Raw genomic sequence first — 23091 nt, 5'->3', positions numbered from 1 at the left:
TATCATGTGTTCTCAGATCTGAACATTCAATCCGACAAGACAAAACATCAAAGGGTAAAGATTCAATTCATCACAACAAGAGTAGAGAGGGGGGAAACATCATATGATCCATCTATGTTAAGAAAGCCCATGATCCATCAAGATTGTGACATCTCAAGATCGCGTGAGAGAGAGATTAAACACATAGCTACTGGTACAAACCCTCAGCCCTGAGGGTGGACTAATCCCTCCAAATCGTGGTGTCCGCCGGGATGATGAAGATGGACACCGGTGATGATCTCCCCCTCCAGTAGGGTGCCAGAACGGGCTTCCGATTGGTTTTCGTTGGCTACAGAGGCTGCGGCGGCGGAACTTCCGATCTAGGGTCTTTGTGAGGGTTTTTGGAATATTTAAGAATTTATAGGGCGAAGAGGGGGTGCGGGAGGCCACCGAGGTGGGCACAACCCACCCCCTCAGGTGCTGCTCTGGCCCATTGGTAGTCTTTTGGTCCATAAAAAATCCATAACAAGTTTCGCGGTGTTTGGAGAACTTTCATTTCTGCACAAAAAACAACACCATGGTAGTTCTGCTGAAAACAACGTCAGCCCGGGTTAGTTCCATGCAAATCATATCAAAACCATATAAAATTATTGTAAACATGGCATGAATACTTCATAAATTATAGATACGTTGGAGACGTATCAGGTAGCAGGTGGAGGGGAGGAGAATCCCGGTGCCTTTGCTCTAGATAGTAGTTTAGGTTGTTTTTTTCTCCTCTCAAGTGCGACGCTCGGGAAGATGGTGCCGCTTTTCTTCGAGTTTGTCTTCCGGACTCCGATCCTCCTCAAGTTCGTCTATCAGTACGTAGTCTAGGAGTGGTTAAGTTAGGGTTTCTCATCATGTCGCGAGATTTGGTGTCAGATGCTTCAAAACTGTTCAAGGATTCAACGAGAATGACTGCAACTCCAGGGTGTAAGATCTCTTACAATACCCTAACATATGAACTCAACTTCCACATGCATGGTGGTATTCTCCGGCTTTATTGATGACATGGTCAAGAAAGAATCCAGCCAATTCCTCTTGAATTGCTCGCATGCGATCTTCTGGTAGGAGTTCATTCAACATCTCCCACATCTAATTTGAATAAGGCAGTCAATACATATATATGAATCAACAGAAATGATGGTAATGAAATAAACTTGTGAATATTTTTGCTTACGCACTTCATATTGTCTTTTAGAGTAGCCCCGCCTATTCTTGGCCATCGCGTTGTAGATGAACTAGGAGACATACTATCCACAGTAATTATTCCCGGCTTCCTACCACAAGCACTTTACGAGAAATAAAGGTCAATAAAACTGATAATGAAGCATTATAAATGGCATTGATGAAAGTAGTTAGAATCAACGGGAGATGCGCGGAACTAGCTAGCTAGTATAGTACTTACTTTCGGATATTTCCATCTAGATTCCACGGCAATGAAGTAACTTCTGCGGTGAATATTTTCCAAACCCTGCGAGACAAAGAAAACAATTACTTGATATCGTGAAATGAACAAAGTTGCTGATATGGTGCGATAATGATCGATTCAACTCACTTCTCGAGCATCTTAGACATGTCTACATAGTCCTCGGGATCTTTTCGTCTCGAGTCTAAGACATTTACTAGTCCCTGCTCAAGCTTAATCTCTAGGAGAATATAGTGGAACATGCGCATGCATGCATAACTCATCAATTACATTAATTACTATAACCTCAAGTACTAATTAAGGGAAACCGAATATGCACAAGACAGTAACACTCACTTGAAGTTGTAAGGAAAGAGTATTGTATCTTTGTTTTGATTTATTACCAAAGATCGTAGCAAGTTGTCCTCGGTTTCTTTGGCATTATATTTAACCGTAAATTCATCTATGAGATTTGTGTTAATGAACCCAATATCATACATTTCATTTTTTCTGCATTCGATGATCTTCAATCTGCATAATATAGTGAGGATAATTATATATACATGTATGAAAGAGATGAGCTATATATAGAGACTTAATGACAGAATTAGTACTTATAGACGGTAGCAAGTGACCGTTAATTTATCGAGGGCCTTTAGATTGAAAAACTGGAAGAACTCCTCAAATGGAACAGACAACTCCTCAATTCCAATGAGGTCGTGCACATCCTCTTTAACTTTTAGCATCAAAGTATCGATTTTATTCCCAGCTGACTGCGCCTTTCTGCAGGTTTCCATGTACCAATCATGGAATCTTCGCATCATCGTTGTTAGAGTAGTACCATCTTTGACGAGAGGCTTCCCATACTCGTATTTGAATTCATCCGGCTCCATTATATCAAAATGTGCATCGTCATAATCTCCATGATTTGGTGCCGGACCCCCGGATGATTAGCGACGATATCTCTAGACACCTTGAGCGGGGGGCACGATTGGTTCGCTTGTTCGCCGAGCTGGGAAATTTTTTCCCTAGTTCTTCATTCTTGTAACCTTTTGTCACTTCAAGTACTTCTCGGCCGCTTAGCTTCCTTATATGTCTTTTCAGTAATGCGCTCATAGTTGGTTTGCGGCGGAGATGGTGGTGGTCGCTGCAGGGCATCCAAAGGGCGCTTCGCTTTCACCGGATCTATCTTCTCCTCCGGAGGTGGATGTCTCTTAGCTCTTTGTGTTACGAAGTAGTCCCTCACTTGGGCTTGACAGACCTCCTCATTTTCCTTCTCGGTCCTCTCGTATGGTAACTTCTCTGGAGTCTTGAGAGATGGACTGAATCTGTATTGCCTCCCGCCTATACTGCTAGACGCCAGAGCAGGCCGAGCGGCTGCGACTTTCTTATTTAGTTGCTTACGAGGCGGAGGAGAAGGACTGCGACGCGTCGGAGCAGACGGAGCAGCGGCGGGTCTCTTCTGCCCTTGCTGACAAGGCGGAGAAGGAGGAGGTTGGCTGGTCGGGCACGCCGGCGCAGGCGGAGAAGGAGGCGGAGTGCCGCCACGCGCCGGAGAAGGAGGCGGAGTGCCCTGATCACTTGCCGGAGGAGCAGGTGGAGGAGGAGGCGGAGTGTCGCCATGCGCCGGAGAAGGAGGTGGAGTGCCCTGATCACTCGTCGGAGGAGCAGACGGAGGAGGAGGCGGAGTGCCCTGACTTGTCGGAGGAGGAGGATGAGGCGGAGGCGTCCAGTTCGGAAAGTTGATGAGCTCCTTCCTCCATAGGCATGGAGTCTTCAAAGCAGAACCCAGCCGAGTCTCCCCTTCACCGGTAGGGTGGTCAAGCACGAGGTCCTCAAATCCCTCCGTTATTCTTCCACCATCACCCTAGCATATCCTTCTGGAATTGGACGACAGTGAAAAGTTGTGCCGGGTTCAGGAGGTCGAATAGAGCCGACAGCCGCCTTGACTTTGTACTTCTCCCATTGCATCATAAGGTGGCAATGTTGAGACTCTGTGATAGCATCCATGGGGTAGCTAGCAGGAGCCGTGAAGATAGGCTCCAGCTGAAGATACTCGGTGGAAGCCATGCTGCTTCTCCACTGAGATGGTGGGGTAGCTTCGGGGGTAGCTTCGGCAGGCCGCTTGCTTCGAACTGCATCTCGTTCCTCTAGCTTCTGTACCCTTGAGTACAGCTCCTGCAGTTCGCTCTGCTCCACCTTCCTCCTCCTCTCTTGGTATTTGTAACCGCATGCGTACGGAAACCCAGCCTTCCACGGAATGGAGCCTGGCGTGCCTCATGTCCGTCCAGGGTGCTCAGGATTCCCGAGGGCCATTTTGAGCTTGTCCTTCTCTCTGTCTGGAACGAACGTCCCTTCCTGCGCTGCATTAATATAGTGCTGAAGCTTCGTGAGGGGTATTCGCAGTTGCTCCCTCGTCCAAACGCACTTCCCTGTTACAGGGTCCAAGGTTCCGCCAACCCCGAAGAACCAGGTCTGGCAACGGTCTGTCCAGTTCAATGTCTCTGGTTTGACCCCTTTATCAAGCAAGTCATTCTCAGCCTTGGCCCACAACGGTCGGGCTTTGAGGTAGCCACCTGACCCCGTGTGGTGGTGATGCTCCTTCTTCGCAGCATTTATCTTGTTTATGGCTGACATCTTCTTACTGCTCTCCGATGTCTTGTTGGCCACAAATGCGTCCCATTGATCTCTGAGCTTCTCATACCGGCCGATGAATTCTGGTGTCTTTTTTGGTCGACAAACTTTGCTTTCAGGTCATTCTTCCACTTCCTGAATAGATCTTCCATCTTCTTGAGAGCAAAGGACTTGATCAATGGCTCTATAACTGGATTCTCTGGATCGACCTCTTCCGGTAGGGTGAAATTTGCCTTCAGCACTTTCCAAAGATCAGCTTTCTGTCTATCTTCGACAAAAGGAACTTGAAGCTCTTCATCCTTAGGCTAATTCATAGCTCTATGCTGATCGGGATCATGTCCCTAACAAGAACCCCGCACTAAGCAGTAAATGCCTCCTTGGTCCGGAGGGGTTCAATCGGTTGGCCATCGCGTGCGATTGCTGTGATCGTGAACCTTTCATCTGATCGCAACTTTTTCTTCGGGCCTCGTCTCTTTACCGAAGTTGTGCTCGATCCAAAGGGCTAGAAATAAGAAGAAAGACGAGAGTTAATATGTGTAGATATCAAAACAATGAATGCATCAATTAGCTATAGTCAGCACAGGCTTAATTAATATATATAGATAGTCGGACTTTGTTCGGTCACTGGAGCCGTCATCACGGCCTCCTTCTTGCACCGACATTCGGTCACCGGTCACGGTATCCTCCGTTGTTCGAGGACCATAGCCTGCATCTTCACCCTCTCCTTCCAGACCATCACTTTCGTTGAGATACGACATGACATCAGTTCCGGCTGCGATTATGTCCCCCAACACCTGTTCTGCTTCTTCGTCTCGGCCGTGCTCCATAGTTTCTGCAAATATTACAACATGGCAATCATTATACAAATATGACAGATGGATACATTAGTGGAAAACGTAGACCTAGCTATAGTTATTCACAACAAGCAATTATATTAATTAATGGCCTCGATGCTTCTCTAGGGTTTGGGGTGGCCTCGGCAACGCTTAAAGGGTTCGGGGTGGCCTCAACGTTTTAACTTGTTAAAGCAGGGGGTATATCGACAACGGCGACATACATACATGGAAAAAAATGTTATTGGGGAGGGGGTATATCGACCCCCCTCATGTCAAAGTTATCGGGGAGGGGGTATATCGACCCCCCCCCTCATGTTGAATTCCCTAGAGAGTTAGGAACCGGAGGGGGACTCCTTCCCCTCATGTCTGAGGAGTTAACATTAAAAATTCTAACTTTTGCATATTCCTAGAACCCTCAAACCCTCGACCCTCGACCCTCGAACCCTCGACCCCTCGAAACCCTCGAACCCTCGACGATAGAACCCTCGAACCCTCGACCCCTCGAAACCCTTGAACCATCGACCCCTCGAACTCTCGAACCCACAACCCCCTCCCCCCTCCTCATATCGAAGTTATCGGGGAGGTGGTATATCGACCCCCCCCCCTAATGTCGAAGTTATCGGGGAGGTGGTATATCAACAATGACATACCCGATAAAAAATAAGAAGAGGAAGAAGAAGAAAAAAAACTGGAGAAGAAGAAAGGAATAGAGAGAGGAGAAGATCGAAGAAAAAAAAGAGGAGAAGAAGAAAGGAATAGAGGTGAAGAAGAAAAAAATAGAATTTCTATTTTTTTTTCTTCACCTCTATTCCTTTCTTCTTCTCCTCTTTTTTTTCTTTTTTTCTCTTCGTATTTATTTCTCCTCTTCTTCTCCTTTCTTCCTCTCCTTCTTCATCTTCTTATTTTCCTTTTTTCCTCTTCTTCTTTTTCTTCTAAATATGAATTGACAAAAAAATACATATATATGACAAAAAAATACATATACATATACACACATACACAAATTTATACACATACACACATATATACACATATACATATAAATTGACAAAAAAACACATATATATGACAAAAAAATAAAAAAATTGCAAGGCAGGGGCGGCACGCGGCGGTAGCATAGGGCAGGGGGCGCGGCGGTAATGCGCGGCAGCAACGGGGGCTAGTATAGGGAGGAGGAGGGGATCCGGGTGGCGCTCACAGCGGGCTCGGACGCGGCGAAGGCGTCGGTGCAAGGCACGGCGACGGCGACGAGGAGCAGGGCATCGGTGTCGGGGCGCAGTGATGGCGACGAGGAGGTAGGGCCGGCGACGATGAGCAGGGTGTCGGCGTCGGGGCGCAGGGCGTGAGGTCAGGGCGCAGGGCGACGACGACGAGGTACGGGCGGCAACGGCGACCGCGGGGCGGCGACAGCGACACGGGCAGCCTGGCGGCGTCGATGAGCTCGGCGTTGTCGGGCCGCAACTGCGAAATGAGAATTGAAAAATTTTCACAAGTCTTGCTTATATACAATGAGCATTGGTCCCGGTTCGTGGCACCAACCGGGACCAATGTCCCCTTTACTCCCGGTTGGAGCCACCAACCGGGGCCAAAGGCCTCTTTTTAGCATCCCAAAGGGCGGGAAGCAGAGGGCTTTGATCCCGGTTGGTGGCACCCATCGGGACTAAAGGGGGGGCATTGGTACCGGTTCATAGCACCAACCGGGACCAATGCCACCCTTTAGTCCCAGTTGATGCCACCAACTGGGACCAAAGGCCCTGTGCTGCCCGCGTCACGGCCAAAGTTTAGTCCCACCTCGCTAGTTGAGAGAGCTCGAGGGTGGTTTATAAGCGCTGTTGCGCCAACCCTCTCGAGCTCCTCTCAACTACAGGCTTTCGGGCCTAATCTGTCACTGTGTGCCTGTGGGCCTACTGGGCCTACTACGGGCCTGAATCCTGGCCCATTGTTGGGTTTCTTGTCGTATTCAGGCCATGGTGGCCCTTTAGGTGGCAGTTTTTCTTATTTTTTTGTTTTATTTTTTGCTTTGTTTATTTTATTTTGTTTCTACTTACAGCAAAATACTTACTAGTTTTTCAGTGATTCTTTTTGCTTTTAGGTAATAAAAATTATAAACTTTCTGTTAGTGCCATTTGTTTTCTAATTTGAATAGTTTAAATTTGAATTTTTGGAAATTTGTGTGAATCACTAGTTTTTTGAATAGCTTTACTATAAAAATAGATTTTTGAGTGATTCTTTTTCCTGCTATTTAATATTACTGTGTTTTATCATTATATTCAAAAACATATTTTGTTATTTTAGTTTCTAACAAAAAATTCTTTATGATAATTCTTTTTGCAATTAAAGTTTCTAACAAAAAATACTTTATGAAAATTAGTTTTTCTTTTAATATTTTGAACAGAAAATACTTTGATAATTTTAGTTGCATAAATTTTATATAATTTTAGTTTCAATAATACTAAAGGTTTTATAAAAGTTTGTTTTATTTTTACTTATTTATTAAAGTTTATTTTGTTTCTACTTATTTATTTTCTTTCTTTTATGCTTTATTTATTTTATTTTGTTTCTACTTACTGTTGCTATTTTTTATTTTATTATAGTTCATTTATTTTACTTTATTAAAGTTTATTTTGTTTCTACTTACTTATTTTTTTTATTTCTACTTATTTATTTTATTTTATTTTATTGCTTTTTTATTTATTTTATGAAAATTCTTTTTACCTTTAATGTTTTACACACAAAAGCCCTCTCCCCTAAACTGGTACTAAAGACCACCCTTTGGTCCCGGGTTAGGCCACCAACCGGGACCAATGGTGGTGGGCTAGGAGCGAGGCCCATTGCTCCCGGTTCGTCCCACCAACCGGGACCAAAGGGGCCAGACGAACCGGGACCAATGCCCCCATGTGTCCCGGTTCGTGACTGAACCGGCACTAATGGGCTTATCTGACCCGAACGAAAGCCCTGATTTCTACTAGTGTACCCACCATGGTGGGGGGTAATATATGTGGTAACATCCGAAATAGGTGGTGAAGACGTAACCTGGAGAGGTAGGGCCCCTTTTTCCCTCAAGTTAGGGTTTTTTCCTCCCGGGGCGATTGATATCGCCGCCGTCGAGACTTGGATTTCCCTGCCTGCGCAACGGATTCCCGACCCCCTTATCTCTGTTCTGGTGACGCCTTGTTCGCTGGTCGGAGTGGGGCAGTGGGAGGCGGATGGATTAGGGTTCCTGCAGCACGGCCCGTTTGATCTATCGGGCTAGGGTTCTGAATTATGGCGTCGGCTGGAACTTCGGGATTGGCCACGGCGGACCCGATAGAGACGGAGGAGGTAGCAGCGTTGATGGCGGAGCTGGGTCTTCAGGAGGAGGACCTTGACGATGTGGTTTTTGACGAGAAGGATGCACCACCAGAGGCATCTCGCTGGATTGCGCTTTCTAGACTTCATACCCCCAAAACTTACAGTCAATACTGGTTTTTCAAGAACATGAGAGCTGCGTGGGATCTGGCCCAAGAAGTTCAGTTTAAGTCGCTTGAAGAAAACCTGTATAAAGTGCAATTCTCGTGCTTAGGAGATTGGGAACGAGTCACGCGGGATGGACCGTGGCACTTCAGAGGTGATGCAATGATTTTGAAACCATATGATGGATTGGCAAAACCATCCACGGTGCAGTTGGATACAATTGAGATATGGGTTCAGATACATGATGTGCCTCCCCTGTATGCTCATCTCATACCGCCCCTAGCTTCAAAAATCGGGGAAGTTTTGTATGCTGAACCACAATCGCAAGACTTCGCGGGGAATTTCCACCTCGTCTGGGTTCGGATCAGTGTGAATAAGCCATTGAGGAATGCTGTCTCCATGATAAGGGAAGGGAAACGTCAAATTTACAGAGTGAAATACGAGAAACTCCCGGACTAGTGTGCCGTCTGCGGGATGTTGGGTCATCTATTTAAGGAGCACGGCAATGGTATTCATCCCCCTTCTGCTTTGGTTTTTTGAGATCTCAGGGCGTCTTGGGTGATGCGCACCGGACAGGGGCCTGGTGGCGGTCGAGGTCGCCGACGAAGCAGACGGGGAGGACGTGGAGGCCGGGGAAACGCCCCACGCACAGGTGACAATGGGAGCAGTTTTGAGAAAGAGGATGAATACGCTGAAGCCGATCTTGATATGGTTGAGGCAGAAGAAAATAAGAAGAGACACCAGTCGACGGTGCAGCATGCTCCAAGTGCATCCAGCGCAACGTTACTGCTTCTAGCACCCCCTCTCAATCCCTTGAGCCCAAGTAGCAAGAAGGAGCCGAAGAGGCCAAGAATGAATCCAGATTCAGATGCAAGGGCGAAGGATAATATGGGAAAGACGGTTTCATCTTTGGCGGGCTCCTTCGAGGAGCGCCGCCAAGCCCAATGAGTGTTATGAGCTGGAACTGTCGCGGAGTGGGCAATGCCGCGACAGTCAACGAACTTCGCGATCTAGCGAAGAAGTTTGCCCCTACCCTACTATGTATTGTTGAAACCCAGATAGAAGGAACTAGGGTAAAAAGATTAGCCGGCACTTTGGGCTATGTTAAGGCTTATGCTGTGGATAGCAACGGTACAAGTGGAGGTTTAGGCCTCTTTTGGAATAATGAAATAAAAGTGGAGATTTTGGGTTACTCTGAGTAAAATTTGGATGTTTCTGTGGAAGAACCAGGGATGGACATGTGGCGGCTCACATGTGTTTATGGTGAGGCTCAAACCCACCTAAGGCACCAGACTTGGACCGTTATGAAAAATATTAGCACTGTAAGTTCGCTCCCTTGGCTTTGCATCGGAGATTTTAACGAAGTTCTACGTCCAAACGAATATGATGGGATTGCTAGGCGTAGCAATGCTCAAATGCAGGCATTTAGAGATACCGTGGACGTTTGCATGCTGCTCGATATAGGGTACACAGGCCGCTCCTGGACGTGGGAGAAGAAGGTCACAGGTGGAACCTACACAAGGTGTAGATTGGATCGGGCACTAGCTAATGCCTCCTGGATGTCTCAGTTTCTGTCGGCGTGCTTGGAACACACAACGGTAGCAACGTCGGATCATGGGCCTATTGTGTTAGACCTTGGAAGAAACCAAGTCAATTTCAAGCCTAACAACTTTCGCTACGAGTTGATGTGGGAAAAGCATGAAAATCTTCGGGACACCATTGGGACAAAATGGGCAGCGGCGGGGCCCTGCACTACGGTCCAGGAACTGAAGTAGAAGCTTCAAGCTGTTTCGAAGGGGCTAATAAACTAGAGTAGACAATCCTTTGGGAGTGTGCGGCGAGAGATAAAGAACATGAAGAAAGAGTTGGACAATTTGCAGGGAGATCCGTTGAGAACAGGGCCAACACATGTGGAACTTAAAATTAATGAACGTTTGGTTGAACTTTACCATCGAGAAGAGATAATGTGGAGACAGCGTGCCCGCACAGAGTGGCTTTCTTCCGGAGACAAAAACACAAAGTTTTTCATCTACGGGCGAGCCTGAGAAGGAAGAAAAATATGATACGAGCCCTGCAAAACTCTCTGGGAGTACTTATTGATGACCCGACGGAACTGAGAGCTCTGGCCAAAAAATTTTACCAAGACCTGTACTCGTCAGAGGGAGTGCAAGGAGTAGATACAGTACTGGAGAATGTACTAAGGAAAGTTACAGTGGCGATGAACGAGCAACTTTGTGCGCCTTACTCCGCTAATGAGGTCAAGTGTGCTTTGTTCCAAATGTTCCCGACGAAGGCGCCGGGCCCCGATGGGTTTCCAGCCCACTTTTATCAGAAACACTGGGATGTTTGCGGAGAGGATGTGACTAACATTGTGCTACAGATTGTCAGAGGGGAGACGAGCCCTAGATATGTTAATGATACTGTATTTGTCTTAATCCCCAAGGTTACAAACCCCACCCTCCTATCTTAATATAGACCCATCAGTTTATGCAATGTTTTGTATAAGATTGCATCAGAAGTCATTGCAAATAGATTGAAACTTATCTTACGGGACATCATATCGAAGGAGCAGTCGGCATTCGTGCCAGTGAGGTTGATTACTGATAATATTATCTGCGCATATGAGTGTCTGCATTTTATGAAGAGAAACGGGTCAAAAATAATAGTTTTTGTGCTCTAAAGCTTGATATGATGAAAGCATATGACAGGTTGGAGTGGCCATATTTGAAAGCTATTATGCAAAAATTGGGATTTGCACAGGTATGGATTGACACAGTTATGAACATGGTCTCAACAGTTTCATTCTCAGTCTTGTTCAATGGAGAAAGGCTTGAAGCATTTAGACCGACCAGAGGAATTCGGCAGGGAGATCCAATCTCCCCTTATCTCTTCTTGATTGCAGCAGAGGGCCTCTCGTGCCTCCTAAAAACTAGTTCGCAATCATCACTTCTTGCAGGTGTTAAGGTGGCTCCCACGGCTCCGGCTGTTAACCATCTTTTATTTGCAGATGATAGCCTGTTGCTTTTCAAGTCGAGTGTGGAGGGAGCAGAACTTGTATCAAACTTACTGAACAGGTATTGTAATGCTTCGGGCCAGAGAGTCAATCATGCTAAATCATCCATCTTCTTCAGCAAAGGATGCCCACAAGCAACCAGAGAGGGGGTGAAAACAGCCTTCAGGTCCAGAATGAAACATTGAGCGAACGATATTTGGGCATGCCCACTAATGTGGGACACTCCAAGAACGGGACGTTCAAATATCTGCGGGATAGAGTATGGGAGAAAATAAGGGGATGGATGGAAAAACTGTTGTCATCTGCGGGCAAGGAGGTATTGATAAAGTCTATTGCACAAGCAATTCCGGTCTATTCTATGTCTTGTTTCAGGTTGCCAAGGGGTGTGTGCCTGGATATCGAATCCCTTATTCGTCAATTTTGGTGGGGCAGCAAAAGAGGAAAGAGGAAACCCTCATGGGTTGCGTGGGATGTGATGATCAGACCCAAGTATATCGGGGTATGGGGTTCAGAGACCTCGAGTTGTTCAACCTGGCGTTATTAGCAAGACAGGCATGGAGAGTTTTGATTGATGATGAGTCTTTGAGTGCTCAAATACTCAAAGCAGCTTATTATCCTAATGGCTCTTTACTTGATGCTACCCTTGGGCCGCATCCATCTCAGATTTGGAGGGCTATACTTGATGGCAGAGATGTGCTTGCTCAGGGAGTGATACGTCAGATTGGAGACGGAGAGACTACCAACATTTGGGATCATAATTGGATAACGTGACCAAGTTTCAAGCGACCAATTACCTCTCTGGTACAGGCTCCACCGGAGAGAGTAGCTGAGCTTATTGATGAAACTACAGCTTCATGGAAAGAAGAACTGGTGAGAGCAGTATTCACCCCCTTTGATGCCGAAGAAATTTTGAAAATCCCGCTGTGCACTAGACGGATTGATGATTTTTGGGCGTGGAACGAGACCCCGAGGGGAATTTTCACAGTTGCATCGGCATATCGCATGCTTGTGTCAACAAAAATCAGTAGAGAAAGCTGGTTGGAAGGAAGAGAGGAGTCATCGCTTATAAACAGGGAGAGTGGAGAATGGAACAGTCTGTGGAAATTGCATGTACCTTCAAAGATCAAAGTGTTCGCATGGCGATTGGCGAAGCACTCCATCCCTTCCGGCCAGGTGCTACACCACCGCCATATGGCAACGACTTTAGCGTGCCCTCTTTGTGGAGCTCAGGATATATGGAAGCATGCTTTACTCGAGTGTCCGATGTCTCGCTGCACTTGGGCATTGTCTTCTGAAGTAGTACTGGATCATCTCTGCATTGTTCAACATGACAGTGCGAAAAAATGGTTGTTTGCCCTTCGGGAGAGCCTCAATGCCGATGATTTTATCAGACTAGTGATCACTCTTTGGGCTATCTGGGGAGCTAGAAGAAAAGCAATATATGAAGGAGTATTCCGTAGTCCTCAGTCCATCGATGGCTTCATAAAATCCTATCTGTCGGAGATCAATATGATCTACCCCCAGAAAGCTGCAGTGGTCAATGCAACTACAACAAGGCCGCGACGGTGGTTGCCGCCCGTTGAGAATCATGCTAAAATAAACACGGATGCAGCAGTCGGTGGACGGGGACGCTTTGGTGCGGTTGCAGCAATCTGCCGTGATGGTGGGGGGACATTTGAAGGTGCGTCGGCAGTCGTATACAAGACTATTGGAGACCCGGCTACGCTCGAAGCCTTAGCCATCAGAGAGTCCCTCTCCCTTGCTGATGATCTATACCTCTAGAGAATTCACGTGGCTTCGAATTGCAGGGAAGCGGTGGAGGAGATCTCCAGCGGTGGTGCATCGATTTATGGTGCAATCATTCAAGAAATCAAGTTGCACGCTTTGTCATTTATTTCTTGTAAAATACTTCATGAGTTTAGGAGCTCAAATTATGATGCTCACAACCTTGCGAAATATGCGTTGGGTCTCGGGCCTGGCCGTCATGTTTGGTTAGGCCAGCCCGAGGGAATTCCCTTCGTCCATGTAAACATTGTGACGGATGAATAAGAAGTTTCGCAGGGTTGCCTCAAAAAAAATGTGGTAACATCACACATCTCTAGGCAAAACAGATGATGTGGCGAGTAATTAATGAGGAAAGAGGGGCATGTGGTAACATAGCTAGTTACTGTAACATCACACATACCTAGACAAGATGAGTCTACAACCTAATAAATAAAGTGTTGCATGACACCATACATATATTAACCCCCCACTATAGTGGTAGTAACATAGACTAGTAACATATGCATGTTATTAGTCTAAGTTACTACCCATTGTGACTAGTCTAATCAAGTATCGGTAGTATTAATTTTCTTGTTAGACCTAGTAGGTTCATCAACACTTAGGGCCCGTTCGGAAGCTCTCCAGCTTCAGGAAATCCTTGTCTCCTACTTCTCTCGCCAGCTTCCAGCTTCTCTCCAGGAGTAGCGTGCGTTCGGCACGCTGTGGCCAGTTTCTCTCCACGCTGCATGGGCTGGTGCTGGGCTATAGGAAGATGGCCTGTTAGGGAACTTAGATGGTCACATGGGCTGCAGGCCCAGTTCGTTGTGGATGACCATGATGCATCCACGTCTGCTGCCTCATTCGTGCGGGAGCTCGGGAGAAAACAGATCGAACCGGTACGCAACTTAGCGGTGGCAATCCCACATAATTTTGACGAACTTCACCTTCTCGTTTTTGTGAAGCGGGGCTTCCGCTGCTCCTCGTCTCCGCAGAAATTACACGGGCCGATTCTTGTCTCCAGGAAGCCAGCTTCGAGAAGCTGGGGCGTTCGGGGTGGCTTCACGCACCTGTTTCGGGAAGCTGGCCCGTGGAGAAGATCCGAACGTGGCCTTAATAAGATACTCCTTGGATGTGCTTCTTGGGTCGTGCACAACGCCCTGTCCCTGCACGCGCACATCACCACGGTCGGCGGTGGAGGAGGAGACCGACGAGGCCTACAAGAAGGCCATCAAAGACTCCCAGCTCGACGAGCTAGTCATGTGGCCTGGCCTGCCACTGGCGCTGGCTGAATCGACCCGAGTACAGGTCGTCGTTCCCCTGCCCGAGCCCGAGCCAAAGCCAGAGCAGGAGTCGTGGCCACTTAGGCCTTGTACAATGCAACGTGCTTAGAGGGGTGCTTAGAAAAATAAATCAGACTTTTTTTAAACACCGGTGCTTATTTGTACAGGATAGATGCTTAACTAAGCGCCTCTTTTATAAAAATAGGCACCGGTGCTTCCGAAAAACTCGGTTTATTTTTCTAAGCACCTCCCTAAGCATCTCCCATTGTACAAGGCCTAACACCACTAGCAGGGCACTCGTGATCATGGACGTCCACACTCTCGTGCACGCCTCGAGTGTGTGGGCTCGCAGCTGGCGCAGCAGGAGGCAGCACCGAACACGCCAATGCTAGTGCCAGCGCTACCGTGGTCGTATCCATGGCCGGCGCCGATCCACATTGACCTCACGGACGAGAACAACATTGCGGGCCACTAGATATAGGTTTTATTTGTGTTTTCAATTTTTAATTAAAGCCCAACGGACTTTTGGTGGCAATGTCTATATTTCTAATTCAAAATTTGGTTAAAATCTGAAATGTGTCCGACGCAGTTTGTTTTTTGAAATACCCTCAGACTTTATTAATCAACTGAGAAGAGTTACATCTTTCAAAACAAAGGGCAACAGAAAAGAGGCTGGATCACCATCCCAACTGAAATCTAATTGAGAATCATAAGAGCGCTTCGCCAGTTGGTGAGCAACACAATTTGCCTCCCGGAGCCAGTAAGAAAAAGAGACTAATTTGATCATCGTGACCTTTGCAAAACATTCCCCCAGCATGGTCGTATGACGACTTTGATGTCCGATCCAAATGACCAAAAAGACGAGAGCAATTAATTAAGAAGTACTCCTTGCGGCAGCGCTGCAAGGGTCACTTTTGGTGGTCTGGAGCACACCACTTGTTGCGTGCTGGACACTTCCTTCGATTTTTCTGTACGCGTTTTTAGGTTTTAGATGACTTTTTGTTTGGCTTTTTCAGTTTTTCGGTTTTTGCCGGTTTCCCCTAGTTTTTGGAAAAATTGTTTTTTGCGCGAAAAACATTTTTCCTTTTTTTCTTCTGGAAGAGGCACATATTTACTTCTCCTGGACGCACCGTGAGAGTCTCGGAAAAGAAAAAAAAACATGTTTATTTTGCTACCGCGAGAGACACAAATTTACTTCTGGTGGAGGCATCTATTAGCCTCCATGAGAGGCATAGGAAAAAGACAAAAAAAGCATTATAAAAGGAAAAAAAACATGGTTTTTTGCTACCGTGAGAGACACATATTTGCTTTCGCGAGAGGCAGAACTATGCCTCTCGAAAAAGAAAAAAAGGCATTTGTTTCATCCGCGAGAGCCACATATTTACTTCTCGTGAAGGCAAAGTGTTGCTTCTGCGAGCAAAGTTGTACCTCTCGGAAAAGGAAAAATACACATTTTTTTTGTGAGAGACACAAATTTGCTTCTTGTGGAGGCAAAGATTTATTTTTGTGAGAGGCACAACCTCTTCGGATAAGGAAAAACAAGTAAAAACACGTTCTTCCGGTTCGGTTTTTTCGTGAAAAAAAGTTCGTCGAAACTATCAACGTGGGATCTTGTTTCGAAGATCTCGACACGAGGAATCCAACAGTGAAAATGGTTTCGGATTTGGAGTCCCTCCATTCCTTTATGTAAGGGGTATTACTTTCGGCATGGTAAGCCACATAATTATAAACAATTTTGGATGAAATTAATCTTGGTTAAAACATTAATTAGCGACAAGTAAATCATTTAGGCTAGGAAAGGAAGAGATATACGCAATCGGAGGAGAAATACTTTCATTTTTTCTCAACAAGAAGAAGAGATGGATACAATCGGATGAGAGATACCTTTTCTTTTTCATAAATGGTAAAAACGAAATTATGAGGAATTAGAAATGCACCTTATGAAATTTATAAAAAATAAATACACCTGAAACGGAGGAAGTATTTAATTAGTGATTTCGCAAAAGCCGGACACATTGGATTTCACGAAATCTCCTCACCATTTTGTAAACACAGACGCATTCTCTTTCCCCGGCTGGCGGCGGCGATGGCTATCCGCAGAGCCAAAAAGCGAAAATGTCAGGAGGCCGAGTTGGTCGCCGGCGTCCGACCACCGGCGAGCGGCAAGCGCGAAGTCGGAGAAGGTCCCGACCTGATCAGCAACCTACCCGACGACGTTCTCTGCGACATCATCTCGCTCCTCCCCACCGAGGACGGCGCCCGCACCCAGATCCTCTCCACCGGGTGGCGCCACCTCTTTCGCTCCGGTCCCCTCAACCTCGACGTCGAGCTCCGCCGCAAAGACGAGCCTGCCCCTTCCGGCCTCGTCTCCCGCATTCTCGCCGAGCACCAGGCGCCCTGCCGCCGGCTTGCCCTGATCTGATACGGCTACAAATCTGACTACGTCTTCCCATTGCTGAACGGCTGGCTCGAGTCGCCGGCCTTCAAAGGCCTCTCCGAGTTCGATCTGTGGCTAAAGCACGAGGAAATTTGCCAGAAACTTCGGTTTGTGCCAACGTGGGAAGTTCCGTATGCGCTGCCACTGTCCTTGCTCCGGCTTTTGCCCAAGCTCCGCATCCTCAGCATCAAGTGCACCTGCTACGTGACCCATTTCCCCTCCACTACCACCTTGGCCGGCGATCTACATTTCCCCGAACTCAAGAAACTCACACTTAAAGGTGTCGTCGTCTCGGAGGGCTTCCTCCATGGCCTTCTTGCGGGATGCACCGTGCTGGAGAGCTTGGAACTTAGTGGATTGGAAGGTGCCCGTGGTGTTCGGATCAACTCGTCCACCCTTAGGAGGCTAGGGGTGTCGTCTGGTTCTGGTTGGACAGATGTATTGTTGCGAGAAGTCATTGTTGAGGACGCCCCTCTCCTAGAGAAGTTGTTTCTATGTGGGAGAAATTACGGCCTATCAGTCCGTGTGCTTTGCGCACTCAAACTGGATTTCTTGGGTTCTCTGCCAGAAGGGTTCACCAAAGGCAAGCTTGAAGCAAATGTTCTTCAGGTAACCGCAACTTCTTTTTTTTAGGTGTGTTATGCCTTGCAGATTCTGTGGTAAGCAATTGTGCGTATTACTTAATGGACGTGTCTACCGAGCGGCTGGGCGCTCGATAGGAATCCGTGGCGGCCTCTCCATTTTTAGTATGTTTTTGCCTTAATCAAACAAATTAGGAATTATTTTGTCCTCCTAGCCAGAAAAAGACAAAGACTACACGACATGTTTAACCAGAATTGCAAAAGCACACACACGAACATGTGTGAACGCATTTAATTCAGATTTAAATTTTTTAGAAAAGCCATAACTTTTGAACGAAAAGTCGAAATTAAGATCCGCTTTCACTGCTGAAATCCTCGCGATGTGCTCTTCGAAACTAGATCCCACATGGATATGTTTCGATAAACCTTTTTTTGTGCAATTTTGTCCCCGTTTTGTGCAACTGGCTAGTTGTTGATGTGCAACTACCTAATAGTCGATGTGCAACTTTTTCTTTATCCATGGATGTGCAGTTTTCAATGATGACACCTCACCTCAAACTACCCACTATCAAGTGAGATGTGCAACTATGTCTGCTGTCCCCAGCCAACCGCTTAGTAGTCGATGTGCAACTTTTCTCCTCTAGTTGGAAGTGCAATTTTTACTGTTTGCTACCTCGGCCAACTGCCAAGCAGTGGATGTGCAACTTCGAAAACTGTCCTCCCAGCCAACTACCTAACGGTTGATGTGCATGTGTAACTTTCCTCATATCCGTGGATGTGTAGTTTTCATTGCTAGCACCCCTTTCCATCCAACCCAGCTAGTGAGATGTGCATCTTGAGGGTCTCACCTGTAAACATTAATGTGTGTGTAACTAGACTACATTACCACGCCAACTGAGTATATGTGTGTAACTAGTCCTGCCAACTAAACATCAATGTGTGTGCAACGAGACTACATTGTCACGCCAACTAAGCATATGTGTGTGCCAATAGTTTTGCCAACTAAACATCAATGTGTGTGCAACTAGACTACATTGCCGCGCCAACTGAGTATATGTGTGTGTAACTAGTCCTGCCAACTAAACATCAATGTGTGTGCGACTAGACTACATTACAAGTCAACTGAGCATTTGTGTGTGCAACTAGTTTTCCTACCAACTAAACATTATTGTGTGTGCAAGTAGACTGCATTACAAGCCAACAAACATCATCGTGTGTGCAATTAGTTCTCCTGCCAACTGAACATCAATATGTTCTATTGCAACAGGGGAAATATGTTCTATAGGATGTTCTATATACTAAAAGTGAAATAGAAAAGGAGATGAAATTCTATTTCCTGTCATCCGAAAACGGTGCCAAAGGTGATCACATTCTGACGTGATCACCTGAGTTTTTGCAAACAAAAGGTGCCAAAGGTGATTAGTTAACACTGCATAAAAAAATATTTGTTGTCCTTTAAAAAACCGGATAAAATATGTTGATGATGCCAACTTGATATTATGTTAGTTGTGCAACTACAAAATGCAGAGGATGCCAACTAAAATAGTTACTCTTGTGCAACTAGAAAGACTGAGGATGTCAACTAGTTAGATGCTATTGTGTAACTAGAAAATGCTCAGGATGCCAACTAATTAAATACTCCTGTGCAACTAGAAATGTTGAGGATGCCAACTAATTGAATACTCTTGTGCAACTATAAATCTTGAGGATGCCAATTAATTAGATACTCTTGGGAAAAGATATATTCAGCACTTGCATGACCCATCAAAAAATTGCACATTCAGGTTTCAGGCTTCTAGAAGAAGAGGGTGTCAACGCAGCTACAAAAAGACTAAGGATGCAACTAGTTGGATGGTATTGTGCAACTAGAAATGTTGAGGATGCCAACTAATCAGGTACTCTTGTGCAACTAGAAAAAGCCTGAGGATGCCAGCTCATTTATATACTCTCTGGGACACATCATCATCCTCTCCATCCCCGTCATTATCAGCGCCATGTGGTTGCCGCTTCGCCGCCCATTTTGAGTTCCGCCGAGAGGTCCTATTTGGAGAACCCTACAATGAACAAAAAATATTGAACTACTCAGAGGGTAAAAGAAAGGAGCATAAAATAAATGGCCATAGGATAAAAAGAAAAAGAAAATATGAACCTCTGTTTCACTACCAGGCACATTTCCTATGGTTGCACAGTAATGTATCTCTAGTTGCGCAGGATCCCAGGCCCTAGTTGCACAGAACTAAAATAAAATTATTTGCCTAGTTTGCTTACAAATTTGGCTAGAAGATATGATAGATTGCACAGGAAGGCTCCCCAAGTTGCACAGAACTGACACCAAAAACTGATATACAGATAATGAAAATTATTTACCTAGTTTCCTTACAAATTGGGCTACAAAGATATGATAGATTGTGAAGGAACCCCTAGTTGCACAGAACTAACACCAAAAAATGATATACAGAAAACAAAATTTACTTTGCCTAGTTTGCTTACAAAATTTGGCTAGCAGATGTAATAGATTGCACAGGAAGGCACCCTAGTTGCACAGGGAGGCATCCCTAGTTGCACAGAACTAACACCAAAAACTGACTTACAAATTTGGCTAGTGGCTATGATAAATTGCACAGGAACGGCGCCCTAGTTGCACAAAAAAACAGACTGACTACACATAGCAATTCCCCCTCTCAAAATCAGCAAAAATCATGTGAAAAGCCGCTGGGGCTAGTGCTCTACCTTCCCCTAGCAGATGAACTACAGATCCATGGATGTTAATCCACAGGGACGAACCTGGTTGGGGATCTGAAGATTCTCTGACTATGTGTTCATCATGGCCGTGAGGGGGCTGGATCTGGTTGGGGAAGGAGCAACGAGACAGGTTGTCGATGATGCTGTGGTGGCCTGGACCGTCGTTCTTGGCGCGCCGCACAGGCCGCCCTCTACGGCAGCCGCTCCGTCGTCCTTGGCCCAGCCATCTGCAGCAGCAGCAACGTCGACTATGGCGAGGAAGGGAAGGAGCAGGCGGGCGCCATGGGGAGGAAGGGGAAGAGCATGGCAGAGCCATGGGAAGGAAGGGAAGGAGAGCAGCAGGGGGCGCCATGGGGAGGAAGGGAAGGAGATCAGCAGGGCGGCGCCATGGGAAGGAAGGGAAGGAGAGCAGCAGGGCGGCGCCATGGGGAAGGAAGGCGAGAAGCAGGGGCAGCGCCGCAGGAGGGAATCAGTCGAGAAAAAAGGACGAGAGAGTAATCGCGTGTCGCGTAGCGAGTGTCTCCCCCGACCAAGTAGCACCTGCAGGTGGGACGACACCGAGAGATCGTGCGACTAGGAGCCGGCCGCTCGGTCTTGCCAAATAGTGCGCGTGCACTTTTAAGATTTTAGGTTACTTAATTCAGGGAATTGTTGCTGTCAATTTGGTGAATGTGGTGCGGGCAGTTAAAGTTTTGGTTTTGCGCATGTCCCCTCCAAGTGTTGATGATTCCATTGACTTCGTGACATTCTTTCCTTGCTTGGAGAAGTTATATGTTTTGGTGAGATTTTTTTTTTCAATCAATCTTTTAGAGGCCTCTTTATCTTATGGCTACTTGCTTCATTCATTTTCTTCTTGCGCCATCAACACATCAATCACTCTATGTCGAACAATATCCCAATCTAACTACAAATCACATTTCAGTTATTCCGGGATGGGGCATCAAAAAGAGCACGACACCATTTTCCACTTGGTTATATTGAATCTTTGGAGCTCCATCTCAAAAAGGTTGTGCTGATAAATTATCATGGATCACCGAGAGATGTTAATTTTGCAATGTTCTTTCTGTTGAACGCAAAAGCGCTAGAACAAATGGAGTTTGCAACACGCAAATCAGAAGGTCGAAAGAAATGCATTTCTGAATGGATAGCTAGCCAACCAATGAAACTATAGCTGGATAACAGGGCTTCTCAAGGTGCTCAGTTTAATTTTACCCATGCTTCTTACCACGATGACGGGATACATATAGGGCACATCCATGATCTAACTGTTAGTGACCCCTTTGATAGATCATCGTGTCGATGCCGTGATGTCGATGTACTTTGAGATACTCTTGGTTGTTGTGTTCTTATGTCACGGCTTGGGTAAACTTTAGACTGTAATATTTGACATTTGCTTTAGTTGGAACATCTGCATTTCTTTGCCAATGTGTATTGTGACATCACATGCATATTCCCATTGGTATTTAGATACCTGTAGTTTCCGTGTAGTAATTTGTGTGCACTCTCCCAGTTAAGACCATGGAGGTGTCATAGTACTCCCCCATGCTCGCCAAAGCCGTCAAGGCCAAGGCGGCCCGCCTCTCTACTGCGGACGTCGGCTCGGCCATTGACCGCGCCATTCACGAGGCCCGCCTCCACGAGTCCGATGTCCGTCCTGCCTTCGCCGAAGATCTTGCGGCCATTGCGCTGCTTTGTGGTGCCGACGACGGCCAGGTGGATGCCATCCTTGGGTCCGAGGCTTCTGCCTCTGGTGACGACGAAGCTCCATGATCTGCACTCCTAGTGTTCTTGGCCCGGTGGCGTGTTCTCTCCGCCACCCTTAGTTTCACTACATGTCGCTGCCGTTACCGTGTACTTTTGGTTATCGAGACTTCTATAGTTTGTACCACTGCTACTCTTGTCTCCGCTCGTAGCTTTTGTGCATGTACGCCTGTTATACCCTGCCGCTGCTCAGTTGGTGCTGTAGCAAACTCTATGAGTAATGACGACTTCTTAATTTACTCCTGGAACGTACATGGTCTTAGCGATAACGATAAATGCTCCGACGTTCTCTCTAAACTGGTGACGACTAAGCCGCATATAACCCTCTTGCAAGAATCAAAACTCCACACTCTCCCTGACTCTAAACTAAAATCCTTTCTGCCACGAACACTTGATCAAGCTTTCTCGCTACCAGCGGTCGGGACCGCGGGTGGTACTATCTTTGCCATCAACTCTGTGTTTTTCCAAGTCGTTTCTTATTCACATGTAACCTTCTCTTCTACCCTACTCCTACAATCAACTGCGTGTGCCCAACACATTGCCATCACCAACATCTACGCTCCATCAGCACGATCACTCAAGCAAGCCTTTTTAAACAAGCTCTCATCCATCTCACAACCCGATGACACCCCCTAGATTATCGCTAGTGACCTCAACCTCATCCGCTTCCCCTCTGAAAAAAACAACCCTGTGTTCCACCACGCCGAAGCCAATGCTTTTAACCAAACCTTAGATGATCTAGCTGTCATCGAACTGCCCCTACTTGATCGCAGATTCACCTGGTCGAACAATCGAGTCACCCCCACCTTAGAACGGCTAGATCGTGTTTTCTATAACCTTGCTTGGGCGGACGCCTTCCCTAACACCTCGCTTTCCTCTCGCACACGCTTCACCTCCGATCACGTCCCACTCCTCATCCACGTCACCACCACCATCCCACGCTCTTTTTTTCAAATTTGAGCCTGGCTGGGCTAGCTTCCGACCCTGCAGCGACATCATCAACCAAATTTGGGCCTCATAGCCCTCCTCGCCTTCCAACGCAGCCGCTTCCCTCGTCGCCGCGCTCAAAAAATCTTATTCCCGCCTCAAAAAATGGGCACGTTCACGCATACCCACCCCCCTCCGCGAAGCTCGCTGCCATGCTGCCATTGAGGGAGTCCTGGA

General features: G+C 46.6%; 1 pseudogene; it reads left to right on the top strand.

The window, feature by feature from the left end:
* Positions 1–16492: 16492 nt before the first annotated feature.
* Positions 16493–20664, top strand: LOC123158182 (F-box protein At5g03100-like; annotated as a pseudogene).
* The last annotated feature ends 2427 nt before the right edge of the window (positions 20665–23091 follow it).

This window comes from Triticum aestivum, chromosome 7B (assembly GCF_018294505.1).
Source record: "Triticum aestivum cultivar Chinese Spring chromosome 7B, IWGSC CS RefSeq v2.1, whole genome shotgun sequence".
Classification (NCBI taxonomy): Eukaryota; Viridiplantae; Streptophyta; class Magnoliopsida; order Poales; family Poaceae; genus Triticum; species Triticum aestivum.
Note: the sequence above shows the minus strand (reverse complement) of the source record. Positions and strands in the feature narration are given on the sequence as shown.